Consider the following 15,008-nt stretch of genomic DNA (forward strand, 5'->3'; position numbering starts at 1 on the left):
AAGTCACAGGTTTCCTACAGACTGCATTAAGTTTTCCTCCAGGATTTCCCTGCATTTTGCTGCATTTATTTTACTGTCTACCCTCACAAGCCTTCCAGGACCTGCTTCAGAGAGTCTTCTCCTTGTCATGATGCTCCTACCACCATGCTTTACAGTGAGGATGGTGTGTTTTTGATAATGCACAATGTAAATCAGTTTTATTCTCACCAAACCAATGAACTTTCTTCCAACTGATTTCTGAGTTTCATGTGTACCTTATGCCAAACTCTGCCCAAGTTGCTTTTTGGTGGCTTTTTCTTTGCCAATATTCCTTTAAGCTCTGACTGGTGAAGGACCAGAGCAACAGTTGTTTTCATAGTCTCTACAATCTCTGCCACTGTAGCTTGAGTCTCTTGGTGGTCTTCCTCACTAGTCTTCTTGCACAGTCATTCAGTTTTTATGAATGGGCTGCTGTAGTCAGATTTACAGCCATGCCATACCCTTTCATTTTTAATGAATGATTTAACTGGAATTTTATTGTCTCTGCTTTTCAATCATATTTTCAGTTTCTTTTGTTTTCTTTTGTCTTTTTTGTGTAGGCTTGGACACCATAGTAACTCACCACAAGTTGGACGTTCCAGATACACCAGCATTTATTTATACTACAATCAATTGAAACCCGTCAACTACAGACAGTTGATCCCACTGAACGTCTAAAACCAATTGGTGGCACCAGTGAGTCATATTAAAGGAGTGAATACTTATTAAATCCCTTTTCACTTTGACATTAATGACTTTTTCTGTTGAAATGAGTGTAAAAAATGTCAAATTAAATCCAATGTGATGCGATGTTATATAACAAGAGAATGTGTAAACTTTCAAAGGCCCTTGTTTTTCCCAACTATTACTACTTCTGACACTTCATCATTTTTGTCACAGTTTATCAAAACATTTTTTTTTTTATTGAGCTCTGTTTCAGCCAAAATCCTTTTACCCTCCAGCCACAAATCTCAGAGAGCGGTCAATCTTTATCACTGGGCTCTATCACATAATATAATCCACCTGGAGCTGTCCAGCTGCAGAAATGATAATACCTCCAGGAGGCCCCTTAATCAGCAGCAGCTTTCAAAACTACACTATTATTGTTATTTGATCATCAATTCAAGTGATATATGTACAAAGTCATGCTCTTTTCTTATCTATTCTTTTCTTCAATAGCTCAAGCTCTAAAAATGGATGTCCAATGATGCTGTTCAGGTGGGTTTTTTTCTGCTTTTTACATACATTCTCAATTCCACATAGTCCAATTCATAGTTGTAAAGATCAAAGCCTCGCCCTACAGCATTGAGACCAAGGCAGGAACAACACTGGGCAAGGCTTCAGTCAATAGCAGGGCCAACAATGCACATACCCACACTCACACTGCTCCAATTTAGAATCACCAGTTAACCTGATCTGCATGCATTTTGAGTGTCGAAGGAAAATAAGCAAACAACGGGAAGATAAGTCAACTGAAACCAGGAAGACAACAGATCTGGTGATTAAACTGAAAGGAAAGGCAAACTCATAACTCAAAAAGGAGGCAAAGCAAAAGTTTCTAAAGGTATCCACAAAGTCAGATAGCTAATGTTTCACCTGGACCCTATAATATACTATTGTGGAATTGACACGGGGCACAACTTTTGTTGGGGCATGACCCTGGCAACCGCCATGCAAACCAGATACCAAAACAGCAACATCCAAATAAAAACAAAATGGAATTTTTACATACAAACACAAAAATAATTACTGCATATAATGTGCACTCTTGTATAATGCGCATGCTGATTTAGCCCAATATTTTCAGGTAAAAAAGAAATTCATATATAATACGCACCCTTATAGTTTTAGGGCGGATGTCAACTTTTGTTGACAGGATGGGTGAGAGCAACAGTCAGGTGTAAACATTGATAAAACTCACCATCAATGTAAAGGTAGATTCTTTTTGCTTGGAAGAATATTAGACTCATTGACTTGTGACATCTAATCCATGCGTATGTGTGAGTAGCAAAGAGCAAACAACTGCAAAAATGGCAATGGCAGAAATGGCATCAACATCTGGTGAGAGAGCGAAGTGAATGCGTAAAGCATTCTTTGTCGAGTACTGTGTTCTAGTTTGAAGTAGTCTAAAATGTTGTAAATACAAACTGAGGCTAGTCTAATCCACACACATATGTTTGGGCCGAACACATATTTGTACAATGTGGTGAAAAATAGTCCCATTCAACCATATCAAATGCTTTTTCTGCATCTAAAGATAATAAGATCTCTGGAGGTGTTAATATATTCACACATTAAATCTAATAAATCCTTAAAAAAATAAAGCCTTTAATAAACCCGGTTTGGTTTTGTGACATTATAGAAGAAAGCACTTTCTCAGTCCTTCTGGGTAGAACTTTGGAGAGTATCTTAACATCATTATTCAGAAGAGAGATTGGTCTGTATTATGCACATTGTAGTAAGTCCTTATTTTTCTTAGGAAAGATGGTAATTAATCCTTCGCGAAACGTTTGAGGCAGTATTTTGTTTTCTTTAGCTTCTATAAACGTTGCTAATAATAGTAGAGCTAGCTTATTTGCATTTTTTTAATATAATTCCACTGGTTAGCCATCAGAGCCAGCTGCTTTCCCACTTTGAAGTGAGGTTATAGTGCCTAATAGTTCTGAAAGTGTCAGGGGTTTATTCAGTTCCACAGCACTAAGAGTATCTAGCTGTGGTATCTGTAATGAATCAAGAAACCTATTAGATTGTGTCTTATCTTCTTTAAACTGAGTAGATTACAAGGACTTATAGCATTCTCTAAATAATAATAATAATAATAATAATAATTCTTTGCATTTGTATAACGCTTTTCTCTTTTACTATAAAGTGCCTCATTTGGAGACCTAGCAAATTCTAGATGTATTCTGGTAATTTCACTAATTAACTCAGACATCTTCTTGGTTTCCAATTTATTTATGTGAAAAGATAGGGGGGGGGGGGGGGGGGGGGGAGAGAGCAATGCTATTTCTTTTTTTATTCCTTTTATCCCAATAACCGTAGGTGCCAACATAGCAATAGGCGCCATAGCTATATCACCTGGCAATAATATGAAATCTGTGGCAAAGCTATCATATATAACAATGTACTACCTTAACCTAAGACTACAAAATGTCAACAAAAGATCAAAAGCAATATTTCTATGACTAAATAGGTCTAAATACCAAAATAGTATTGTTACAGGAGACTCACTTATTAAGCAAGGACCACTTTCAGGATTGATCTGGCCAAATTTTTCACTCCAGCTATACAAAGATAACTAGGGGTGAAAACAGAACTATTCCATTTGTAGCATCAGATGTAATATCTGATTCTGAATGGCGATATGTTGTGTTGATGGGCAATTTATCGAACACTAAAATGATTTTTATTTTTATCTAGCACCTGATGAGGATGATGGTGATTTTTTCCAAAATGTACTTCCATCTATCCCTAATGTGAACAGTCACAAAGTTATAATGACCAGAGATTTTAATTGTGTTTTAAATCCAAACCTGGATAGATCCTCAGCTGCAGTGGTGATAACATCTAATACTGCAAAGATAATTACACAGTTTGTAACGGATCATAACTTATCAAACCCATGGAGGTTTTTAAATTCTAATCTAAGAGCATACTCCTTCTTCTCACCCGTACATCACTGTTACTCAAGAATTGATTCTTTCATCATCGATAATAATTTTTTGCCCACTAACAAATCTTGTAAGCACAACAATATTGTGACCATGCCCCTCTGACCATGGAGCCTAAATTACTGTGTCTGGTGTAGCTGGTGTCTTAACCCCCTGTTGTTAGGTGATGAGAACTGTGCAGAATTCATATCCAAGTAAACTGATTATTTTCTTGAGACCAATGCATCCTCATAGGTCTCAGTCAGCTGGTAAGGACAGATTATTTAATTTCTTTATCAATTATTTCTAATATCACTACAGTCATTAATAGAGCTGCTTGCAGTTCTAGCCTAAGCTTTCATAAGGACTTTGTAACTCCTTTTCCCCCTTAAAGACATCTGTCTCTTATCATTATTCTTCACTCCGTAAATCCATCTAGAGACCTTTTCCTTTTAATCTAAAAATGGTCCTATGATGTTGCTCCACTGGATTCTCCTCTCCCATGGCATAATATTTTTAAGAATGTCAGATTTTGTTCCAGAGACCCTAACTATGAATTTAACAACTTGAATTAGCTGCTCAAAATAATTCATAAACTTTACCCTACTCCCCATAAATGTCTTTTCACAGGTCTCTTTCCTGATCTACTTTGTCATCTATGTTTACCTGCCACCTTACTTCATATTGTTTGGCACTGCCACTGTCTTGTCTTTCTGGTTACAGATAAGGCTTTTTCTCTCTTCATTTCTGTCTATAAACAAAGTATGATCCCTCAGACTTTACTTTTGTTGGAACTGCCAAAGCGTTCTCTCACCTCTCACCAATGTAAACTGCTCTTTCTTGGCACTGTACCAGCTAAACTACATATTGCCTCTCGATGGATATCTTCTGAGTCTTTTTTCTTTTATAATTGGTGATCATCCTTTTTTTAATATAATTCTTCTGGAACTGTCTTCCTTATGGATTACTGGAGTATCCTTAAAATCCACTAAGAATTGGTCCACTTCAGTCTCACAATGAAAAGTCTATTTTTTGGGACCCATTGAGATCACAGTTACAACACACTGATGTGTGCTTAATGCTTTTGTGGCCTAATTATTTTTCTCCTCTTCATCTATGCATCTTGTCAATTTTGGACTCTTCTGCTAAGTTCTGTTTGGTAGGTATGTTTGAGCTTAGGGGGATGCCCTTTGAGGTATATAGTTTTTTTTTCCATTTTCATCTGACATTTTTATATGTGTTTTAAATTCCTTGAATCAATAACAAAAAAAAAACTGATGACACACAAAAGAGAATCCTCTACAACACAACTGGAGCTACTGATATTACAGAAGGCAATGACCAAAATGCAAAATATAAACAAAACAATGAATGAAACTAAAGAGCAGAATACAACAATAAACAGAGAAATATGTTGGATGTGTTTAGAACCTAATGCCAGGAATCATTAAACCCCCTGTGGGGTAACTTCTGGTCAATCACCAAAGTCAAATCCAGGGTCTGAGGCAGCTAGACTTATGCTATTGAGACACCAGGCTATAACTCCCTCTATTGGTTCTTGGTATGCCTTCACCCCTGACACTTCACTAACCCAGAAAGGTCCAGTTATTTCCATTAATTTCTGTGTTTTCTCTTAAAGGAACAACTCTAGGCTTCCCTTGGATAATCAATGATACCTCTTGCCAATACTCCCTGAGCTTGCTCTTGAATTGGTAACTATTTTCTCTCTGTGTTTCTCTTTCTCTACATATAGACTTAAAGTTTCTGGTGTCTTCTACATAATTTATCAATTTTTCTAACTAAGATAAATGTTTCTTTCTTTGTCTGGCATTTCCACTCATACCTATAACCTTTCTGAGGTATCATACCCTCAAAATAGCATACAGTGATTCCATCGTAATGCCCACAAGAGTCTCCCCCTCTCTCTTCTAGACTATTGTCACCATCTACTGTGCTTTGTGTCACTGTAGTGGTGTTATTGCTCCTAAAAAAAGCCTTTCCTGCCAAATACAAATATGGAGGGAAAGAGAGAGAAAGAGTCATGTGCATGCATAGCGGACAGCTTAAGGGCCCTGGTGATGGTAATTCCCTGCCACTCCAGGTGTTGGTGCTGTCTGCATATGCCTTTTCTCTTCCTCCCTCTGTACACCAGAAGATTGATGTCTATACCAACACTGATGTCACTTCCGGTGTCCACTCACTTGGACCTGCCTCTTCCTGCCAGAAGGACTCATAACCAGAAGATCTGCCATCTTAAAGCAGTTTATCGTGATTTTTTTTGTTTCTTTTTCAACAATTATACGGGGTTTGCCATTTGGTGCCCCAACTCTTTATGACCTTTTTTGTCATTAATTACACTATTTTATATAATCTGGTTTACATTTTTTGTTTGAACTTTTAATTCAAAGTGATTCACAAATCACTGCACAATTCAAAGTGATTCACAAATCACTGCACAATTGTTTCCATATTTCTATAGTCAGAGGACTGGCAGAATCCATGTTTTGCTCAGAATCACAAAGTGAGCTACTGATATACGTAAGTTGCAGCACTTTGGGTTAAAGCCAAACAGCTTAGCCACTATGATGAACTGTACATATATAACAGCAGGCTACTTCATCAAATATGAGCTCAGCTGATGTAGAGATGTACTGTTGTATGCTCCATTCTCACTGTCATGCTTTCATCTTTTATTTTTCAGAGTTCACTGTTTTACCTGACCTCCTCATTATAGTAGCAGAGCCACATTGAAAATAGACAGTTGTGCAGAACAACTGAGAAATAAAACAATGATGCAGTTTAGTACTGTGAAGCATCGGGATATGTTAACTCTTTGACCTACATGTGGTGTGTGGCAGCCAGAGATTAGCATTTAACAAGCACTGGCTAACTTCACAAATTCCTTTTACTCTTAGTTGTGCTAAATTGTTAATTTAATTGGAATTCTGCTGCCTTCTTGTGGTAGGTATGTAAGAATTACAGCGACAATAACACTAGTTTAAAAAATTGTAAATATTCTTAACCCTTTAACCGCCAACTCCCTAAATATTCCCCACGCCAGGTGAAATCTGAACAATTTTCGTTTTTTTACTTTTTTACATTTTTTTTACATATTTTACATTTATTCAAGCAGTATTGACCACTAAATGTTGTGCAAGTTCTAGAAATGGGCAAACACATAATAAAGCACAAAATGTACCTTTTCTCAGGCTTCTGGATTTATTGTCAACTACAAAAACGGAACAGTCAAAAGTAATTCAAAAGTCAAAAGTAGTTCAGTCAATCATAGTTTCATTCCCAGTATTTGAGTTTGCTGTGCCACAGGCCAAAGCAGGGAACTGCACAAAGTCCTGGATTGCTGGGACACTTTGAGCAGAAGGTCTTGACGTCTCTACGCTGACCCTTCTTTGAACAGACATGACAGCGTTTTTCTGAAAGTCCAAAGTCCTTACATTCATCTGGCAACACTGCTGAAATACTACTCATAGGATCCTCTTTGCCAGTGTATACACGAAATCTATAAATGTAACCTGAATTCTCAGCTAAGCAAAACATCTTGATACCAAACCGTGCCCTTTTCAATGGTAGATACTGTCGAAACTGTAAGCGGCCCTTCCACGACAATAAACTTTCATCAACTGCAACTGACGGTCCTGGCATGTAGGGCAACTGAAATGCTTCAAATAAATGATCAATCAAAGGACGTAGCTTGAACAAGTGGTCGCGGTTTGGATCTTTCTTATCTGGCTCATTTCTGTTGTCATTCAAATGAAAGAATTTCAGCAGCAAAGAGAATCGGTTACGTGTCATGACAGCTGCAAAAATAGGTGTTGCATACATAGGATCTGTAGACCAGTACATCTCAATATCTGGTTTTCTGATTATTCCCATCAACATCAAAATCCCAATGAATTTTTTCATTTCGTTTTCATCAGTGTCAAACCAAGCACGAACACGGGAATGTGGAGGTAAATTGGGATTTTTCTCAATAAACTGTGCTGCATACAGATTTGTCTGATGAACAAAATGTCTGATCAAATCAGGTGACACAAACAGCTCATAAAACTGCTCAGCAGTGTAATTGTTTACATCAACAATAAAGCCACACGTTCCCTCAAATGAATGCAGAAAAGGTAGTTCACCACGGGCAGCAGCCCAGCTGAGATGCTGGGGATACACCCACTCAGCGCCGTCATCCGATGCGTCTTCATTCACAGTATCATGCAGCGCACGTTGCTGCTCATCACTGTCGCTAAAATCTTCTTCAGAACTGCTACAATCATGATCAGAACTGTCCAAAATCGCCTGCAAAGCCTCACTTGAAGTCAGTTTACGTTTCGCCATATTCACAGCTGTTACATGCGAATCACGTCACATGACCGGCCAAAACAACCACAGACTTGTCGAAATACAACGTAGTAATAATACCCACGCCAAACCGTCAGTTATACTACTTGCCAGGCATTCATATAACCACAGGCAAATGTGCCGGATAATTCCGGCAGTATGGCGTTAGCAATAAAACAACGGTGCCGGATATATCCGGCAGAGGGCGGTTAAGGGGTTAAACACCAATTCACTATAATCTACTTGTTGTTGGAATTCTCTATTCAAGATATAACAGATTTAACACTGGGTTGTTGCATACAATATATAGTATTTGAATTACTATATGTCACCCACTTAAACCATTTTCATGTGTGCTTAGAATAGCAGAGAAAATATGGATTCTCAGTAGCCCACACTACTAGTTTTAAAAAAATGTTTCTTAAAATGTATTAGTTATTTAAAAAATGGTAGGACATCTGTTGCTATAATCAAAACATTAGTAATCATTTTCACACTTTTGCTTATTAGTTGTATTCACTTATTGTACTGACTTATTGTGTAGAGTGTTATATGAATTGTATCTGAGCATCAGCATTGTTAGGGTTAGGGTTAGGGCCCTGTTAGGGCCACCAAAACTTCACAGGATACTCCCATACACCCCCTCACTTGGGATTGAACAATAGAAGGTCTTTGGACATTTAGAGATAATGTGAGTAACTTAATGTTTGCCAGAAAATTTCATATGTGTGTGTATATATATAAATACTGTATGTAAACATACAAAAGTCTTACGTACTTTTGAAAATTTGCTATAAACTAGGAGTTCTTTGATAAACACTATTCATGGCATTATTTTTAAATCATTACATCTTCCTATAAAGTGTGGTAAACAGAATAAACATAAATGAAATCAATATTTTGTGTGACCTCCCTTTGCATTCTCTTAAGTCCACTTGCATGCAGTTTCTGAAGATCCTTGTGTGGTTGTTTGCCCCAAACCTTTTGGAGAATTTACCACAGCTCCACTGTAGATTTCTGCAAATAATCCCATACTGGCTTGGTGATTTTGAGATCAGGGTTCTGTGGTGGCCTACTGCTGGATTCCCAGTTCCTCTTTTCACTGCAAATATTTTTTTATGATTTTGGCTGTGTGCTTGGGGTGATTATCATGCTGAATAATGAAATGGGGACTTCTGATAAAACTTATCCAGACTATAAATGAGTGTACCAGGGTCCCATTGGTTTCTGCCAGTTTTGTGTCACTTTTGAAGGGAAGTAAACTTGATGCATGTCTTTTTCGCTGCACTCAGTTACCACAGCTGATCACTGCCTCTCTGGTCCTTAACATTGCTTGGTTGTTTGTACTTCTGCAGAAGAGTTTGGAGTGCACATCTGGAAACACCTGTTTGCCACAAACATTCTGCTTGGGAGAGGCCTTGATGATGTAGGATGACCATCTTCTGTTTCATTGCTTTGCTTACTTTTGCCATGGTGTAAGATCTACAGGCTAAACTGCCACAAATTCCACACACACGCACACATGTATATATCGTCACACACGTGCACTTGGGAGAAGGCTGGTAGGCTCAGATAATGTGGTTGCTCAGTCAGACCAAGGGTTGGCACTATCATTTAACCATCTCTCCTTTTGTCCCTCTGCAGACCAGCCGACCAAGTAGTGACATCACTGTGAACACACCCTCTGAAGACATCACGTCCGGCCTTTCTTGATGACTAACTTCCTTCAGAACCCACCTAACACAGACATCATTTCCTCTTCACCCTGAACCATCCCCTTCCTGTCTCCATCATATAAAAGCCTCTGTCTACCTTCTGTATTCAGTTCTGTTTTGAGTTTGTTTGTAAACTCTTAATATATTTGCTACTTTTCTTTACACGGGGTGGCCATTTGAGTCTCCGACTCTCCTTTATTTACAATATATATATAAGGTTTGCTGATTCCAAAAATTCCAAATTTTCTTCCAGTCTTCACAGTCCTGGGCATCCTTTGGTGTGAGACCCATTCATATCATCTGACAACACCTCCAAGCACATCTTCTTTGACCACCCTCTTATCCTCCTTTTCTCTACCTCCAATACAGTATGTTGCACTTTTTCATCTAGTCATTGTTTTGCTTCATAAGTCCAAACCACCTTAGTCTCTTTCTCCTCAGCACAACACCTATTGCCTTCTCACCAAGTCCTTCTGTTAACTCAGAATTCTTACTTTATGTCACTTCACACATTCACCCGATCATTCTCATGTCCGCTCTGTCCAGCTTTGCTTCATATTCCACCTTCATTGGCCATGCGTCATTCCCAAATTGTATGCTTTCACAGACTTTTTCTTCAATCCCAGAGAGAAACTCCTTTAAAGTCAGAATGGATGACAGCTCCCAGAATTTCTTTCATGCACCTCCTTCCCTGACTATCATTGTTGTGTCTGCACTTTCATCTCCAGTGAAAATATCAATTAAGTAGCAGAACTCCCCTACTTTCTCTAAAACATCTTTATCGTTGGTATCTACAATGGCACTTACATTGATTTTACTTACATAAATTCACTTTCCTACTCTGCCGTATTTCCTCTTTTTTTTCATAAGCACATATATATATATTTTATACATAGCTGTATGTATAAAAACATTAAACATTATGACAGAGATACTTGGAACTTAAACTCATAAGCTTCTGGAAGCTCTCCAACTGATACTATTTTTTTGTGCTCTTTCAGGATCTCTAATTGCCAAGAAACATATGAAGAGTCTGTTACGTGCCATTTCTGGCTGTTTCATAACAAAGTGAAAAATGTAAGAAAAAAAAGTATTTTAATAAAGTACAATACTGGATTTGTTGAAAATGTGGTATGTCTGCCCTTTGATTTTTTGCCAGCCAGCTCTCAACACACAGTCCTGCCTGTATATATTTAATGGTTGCTACTGCGGCATTGTTCCAGATTTCCTAAGGGTTCGTGTTTCTTTCCTGGCCTCTTTCAACTATATGCATGATCAAATTTCTTTGGCAAAACTTAGGACATTATGTTTAACTAATGTTTATTGCAATGTTTAATGTGGCCTAAATTTTTCCTGTTGATTCCTGTCACCTTGTTCATAGGAATAACCCAAATGCTTTGCTCCAAATAGCTGACTGAGCTGACTCAGTTTGCCAAGATAACATACAGAACAGTAAATGGCTTGGCCACCAGGTACTCATCCGAAAACCCAATCTCAAATCATGGCCCAAACATTCCAGTTCATCCATCCATCCATTTTCCAACCCGCTGAATCCGAACACAGGGTCACGGGGGTCTGCTGGAGCCAATCCCAGCCAACACAGGGCACAAGGCAGGAAACAATCCCGGGCAGGGTGCCAACCCACCGCAGTCCAGTTCATTTAGTAGTGGAAATTAAGTATATTGTGGTCTAGATAACAACAGAGTTTGCAGCAGTTTTGTTGGTCCTGTATGGCTCTATGGTGATCAAACTAAGTATTTTAGTAAATATCTGTAAATAAATAAGTATCAACAGTATATTCACATCTGCATAATGTTCAATTAAGCTGTAGGTATTAACAGGATAACAATGGCATCCCAAATTACTAATTTTAACAAGCATTACAGTACAAGTCGCCTTTTCTCAGGCAGAAATCAAGGTCCTTAATTTTTAGAGTTCTGAAAGTTGACAGAAGAATCTTTAAGACTATGCTGATGAATATGCAAAGCCAGTATATTGGAAAATTGGTAAAGTCTGGGTTCCTGGTGTTTGTTACATGGCAGGACCATGCCAGCAGCATTTGGCACAGTGGTTGTTTACAGGTCTTAAAAGAAAACTATTAAAAATGTTGTTGAAGTCATTTTTATGATCAGGTAATATATACTGTAGACAGAGGAGGATGATCAAGTGAGAATTGTTATGTCCAAGAAGGAAGTTGGTGGGTCAAAGATCAAAAATTACTAACAGCAGGAGTGCCATTTCCTTCACATGCTTGCACATCAATTGCTGTTGCTAGGAAATATAATATGGAGGGGGACATTGGGAAAAATTGGACCAAGTTCAGGGAGCACAATCAAATTAAACAATAGGAAAGCATGGAAATAATCCTGACTAATGGCATTGTATGACAGTTGCCTCCCTTACAAGCATGCCAAACATTTCTGCACATGAACTGTCAAAAAAGTAAAAAATGAAGTAGGTGTAAAAACAATGCAGAATTAGAGATGTTAATGTCATTACTGAAAGGTTTATCCTTAATCTATTGCTAGGGGTAGATGGAGCAATAATTATACAAATATTGTCTCCAACAACTTAAGAATAAGGAGATGAACTGACATAGAGATCAACTAAATGTCCTTGTTGTTATGATCTGTATTCTTCATTAATTTTTTACATTTTTGTCTGAACTCTGTCCTCAACATATTTTATCCATATAAAAGTATTGTATGTTGCAAAATCCATTTTTGGCAATAGTTTTTGGTTCAGAAGTCATTTCCTATTTTTTATTATTTTACATTATAATTGTAACATATCCATCCATCCATCCATCCATCCATTATCCAACCCGCTATATCCTAACTACAGGGTCACGGGGGTCTGCTGGAGCCAATCCCAGCCAACACAAGGGCGCAAGGCAGGAAACAAACCCTGGGTAGGGCGCCAGCCCACCGCAGATTATAAAATATTATAATTACAAATACATATTTTTAAAAATATCTCTATGTTAAACACTAATTACTTTCTCCTGTAGGACCATTTTGTTTTTGTCTTTGGAGATGCCATTTTGAACTTTTTGTTGTCTCTGGTGCAACAGAGTCATAGGTAAAAAGGTCGGAATCAGACACTTCCGAGTTTGTCCAAGTTTGCAGATAAAATCTTTAAAAATCTGCTGTTATTTTCTTTAATTCTTAGTTTAATTCTCCTTATTAAGTTTTTCTGTCCCTTTCACCACAATCTATTTATTGCTTATGGTTTGGCTCAGTGTATGTGTAAATTTTAGTTTGTTTTTCTCTTTTTTTGAATATTGACTTTGATTTTTGTCGCACATTCTAGGTTTCTGTTACTCAATTCTAGTTTTTCTGGTTTTGATATTCGCTAGTGTTGTTTACTGCCGAATTTCCTGATTCCATTTGTCTCTAAATACTGCTGCTGCTTAGTGCAGACCATACAACAACTTTATAATAGGGGTGACATATAGTGCATTGATTAGTCATTTTACTGTGTGCAGCAACGTCAAAACAAACCTTTGTTTGTCATACGTAGTAATAAGTTAATACTGGATGCACAATGGCAAACACTTAAGGCACCAGTTCTACAGTGTTACCAATGTAACTTTGTGGTGTGTTAGAGAACTGTGGAATTATTTGAAAGTACTATATCATCATTGCATAATATATCTGAGGGGCTTGCTACCATGAGTGTGCCAGAGACTAAATTTGACGTACTCCAGTCATGTTTCAAATATATGCTATCCATTTAAGGATGATTACAAAGAATTAGTGATATATGCACAGAGTTTTTGCTATAGTTAAAAGCACCAGTGAATACACACAAAATGATAGGCTACACTTTAAGGAAGACGTTTTTATCTCAAAACACTATATCCTCTACTCAACAGTAGAGGTAAAAGTTTCATATGGCAAAATATCTCTGTCCCAGGTCACTAAAAAAGGGAATTTTGCAGTAAGAAGATTGTGGGTTCTCTTCCCGGGACCTTCCTGCATGGAGAGTGCTTTGAGTAGTGAGAACAGCACTACAGTATATACTATAAATGTAAAGAATTATTATTATTATTTTAATTGCAGCTAGTTTTTTTTGTTGTTCATAGGAATTACTTATGAATGCATTTGAAACACTTCAGTTTTTTTTTTTTGTGTGTGTGGCACTTCCTGACTGACTAGTACAAGAAGATTCCACATATGATATACCATTGAACTCATCTTGATGTCTAGTTTCTCACAGGTGGTGCAGTGGTAGTGCTGCTGCTTTGCAGTAAGGAGACTGTGGAAGATTGTGGGTTCGCTTCCCGGTTCCTCCCTGTGTGGATAGCGCTTTGAGTACTGAGAAAAGCGCTATATAAATGTAATGAATTATTATTATTATTAGTTACACAAGCTTCTGGGTTTCCTCCCTATTTTTGGCGATTTAGATCCGAAAAACCCTGATTTTTTTGACTGTTTTTGGACCATATGTTGTGCAGGAAATTACACCCTTATGATTAAGAGATGTGTCTTCAGCAAAAGTGATCAGTAGTATGTGACATTAACCAAACCCATGGGTTCACTCCCTAATGGGATACAAGGGGTCAGAATTAATTCTTTTCACTTTCTGGGATCGATCACATAGGCATGTGGAGTGTTGTTTTAGGCTATTTTGAGGATGATTACAAATATAATATTTTTGATATTTAATTATTTAGCAGTGGTCTTAGTGCTCTAAGAGCCACTCCCAGAAGGTTAAAAATTTCAAAAATAAGCATGTGACATACTCTATAAGGTCAATGATTAGGAATACAGGTATAATGTTTTGATTTTTTTGATCCTTTACTAGGAATCTAGACCTCTATGGACCTCAATCAGAAGGTGAAAATAATTCATTTTAATTATAATTTAGAATATTTAGACTTTAAACATTTTTGTGAAGCCCACATTTTAATATTTAAAATGCCTGACTTAACCATACTTGTTTATTATGTACTTCTTTCTACCTCATGAAGTAAATCATTACATTCATTATGAACACCCCAAATTAGGGTGGCTAACAATAATTCAGACTTTTTTCATTCCAGATAAATGATTTCTCCCAATAACAGATGAATACTGGACCAGTAACTCCTTAATGCACTTCAGAGAGGGATTAAAATTTTGTTTGAAAAAAGTCTCTAAAACATTTATGCGATTCTGATGCCTTGATACGTAATTTTATGCAACACGATGAAAGGAAGCTGTTTAATGTAGACTTGCAAAAGACAGAGTTTACAAGAAATAGCATATTCAATCTGATGAATTGAATTGTTTGG

The sequence above is a fragment of the Erpetoichthys calabaricus genome, chromosome 1, assembly GCF_900747795.2.
Source record: "Erpetoichthys calabaricus chromosome 1, fErpCal1.3, whole genome shotgun sequence".
NCBI lineage: Eukaryota > Metazoa > Chordata > Cladistia > Polypteriformes > Polypteridae > Erpetoichthys > Erpetoichthys calabaricus.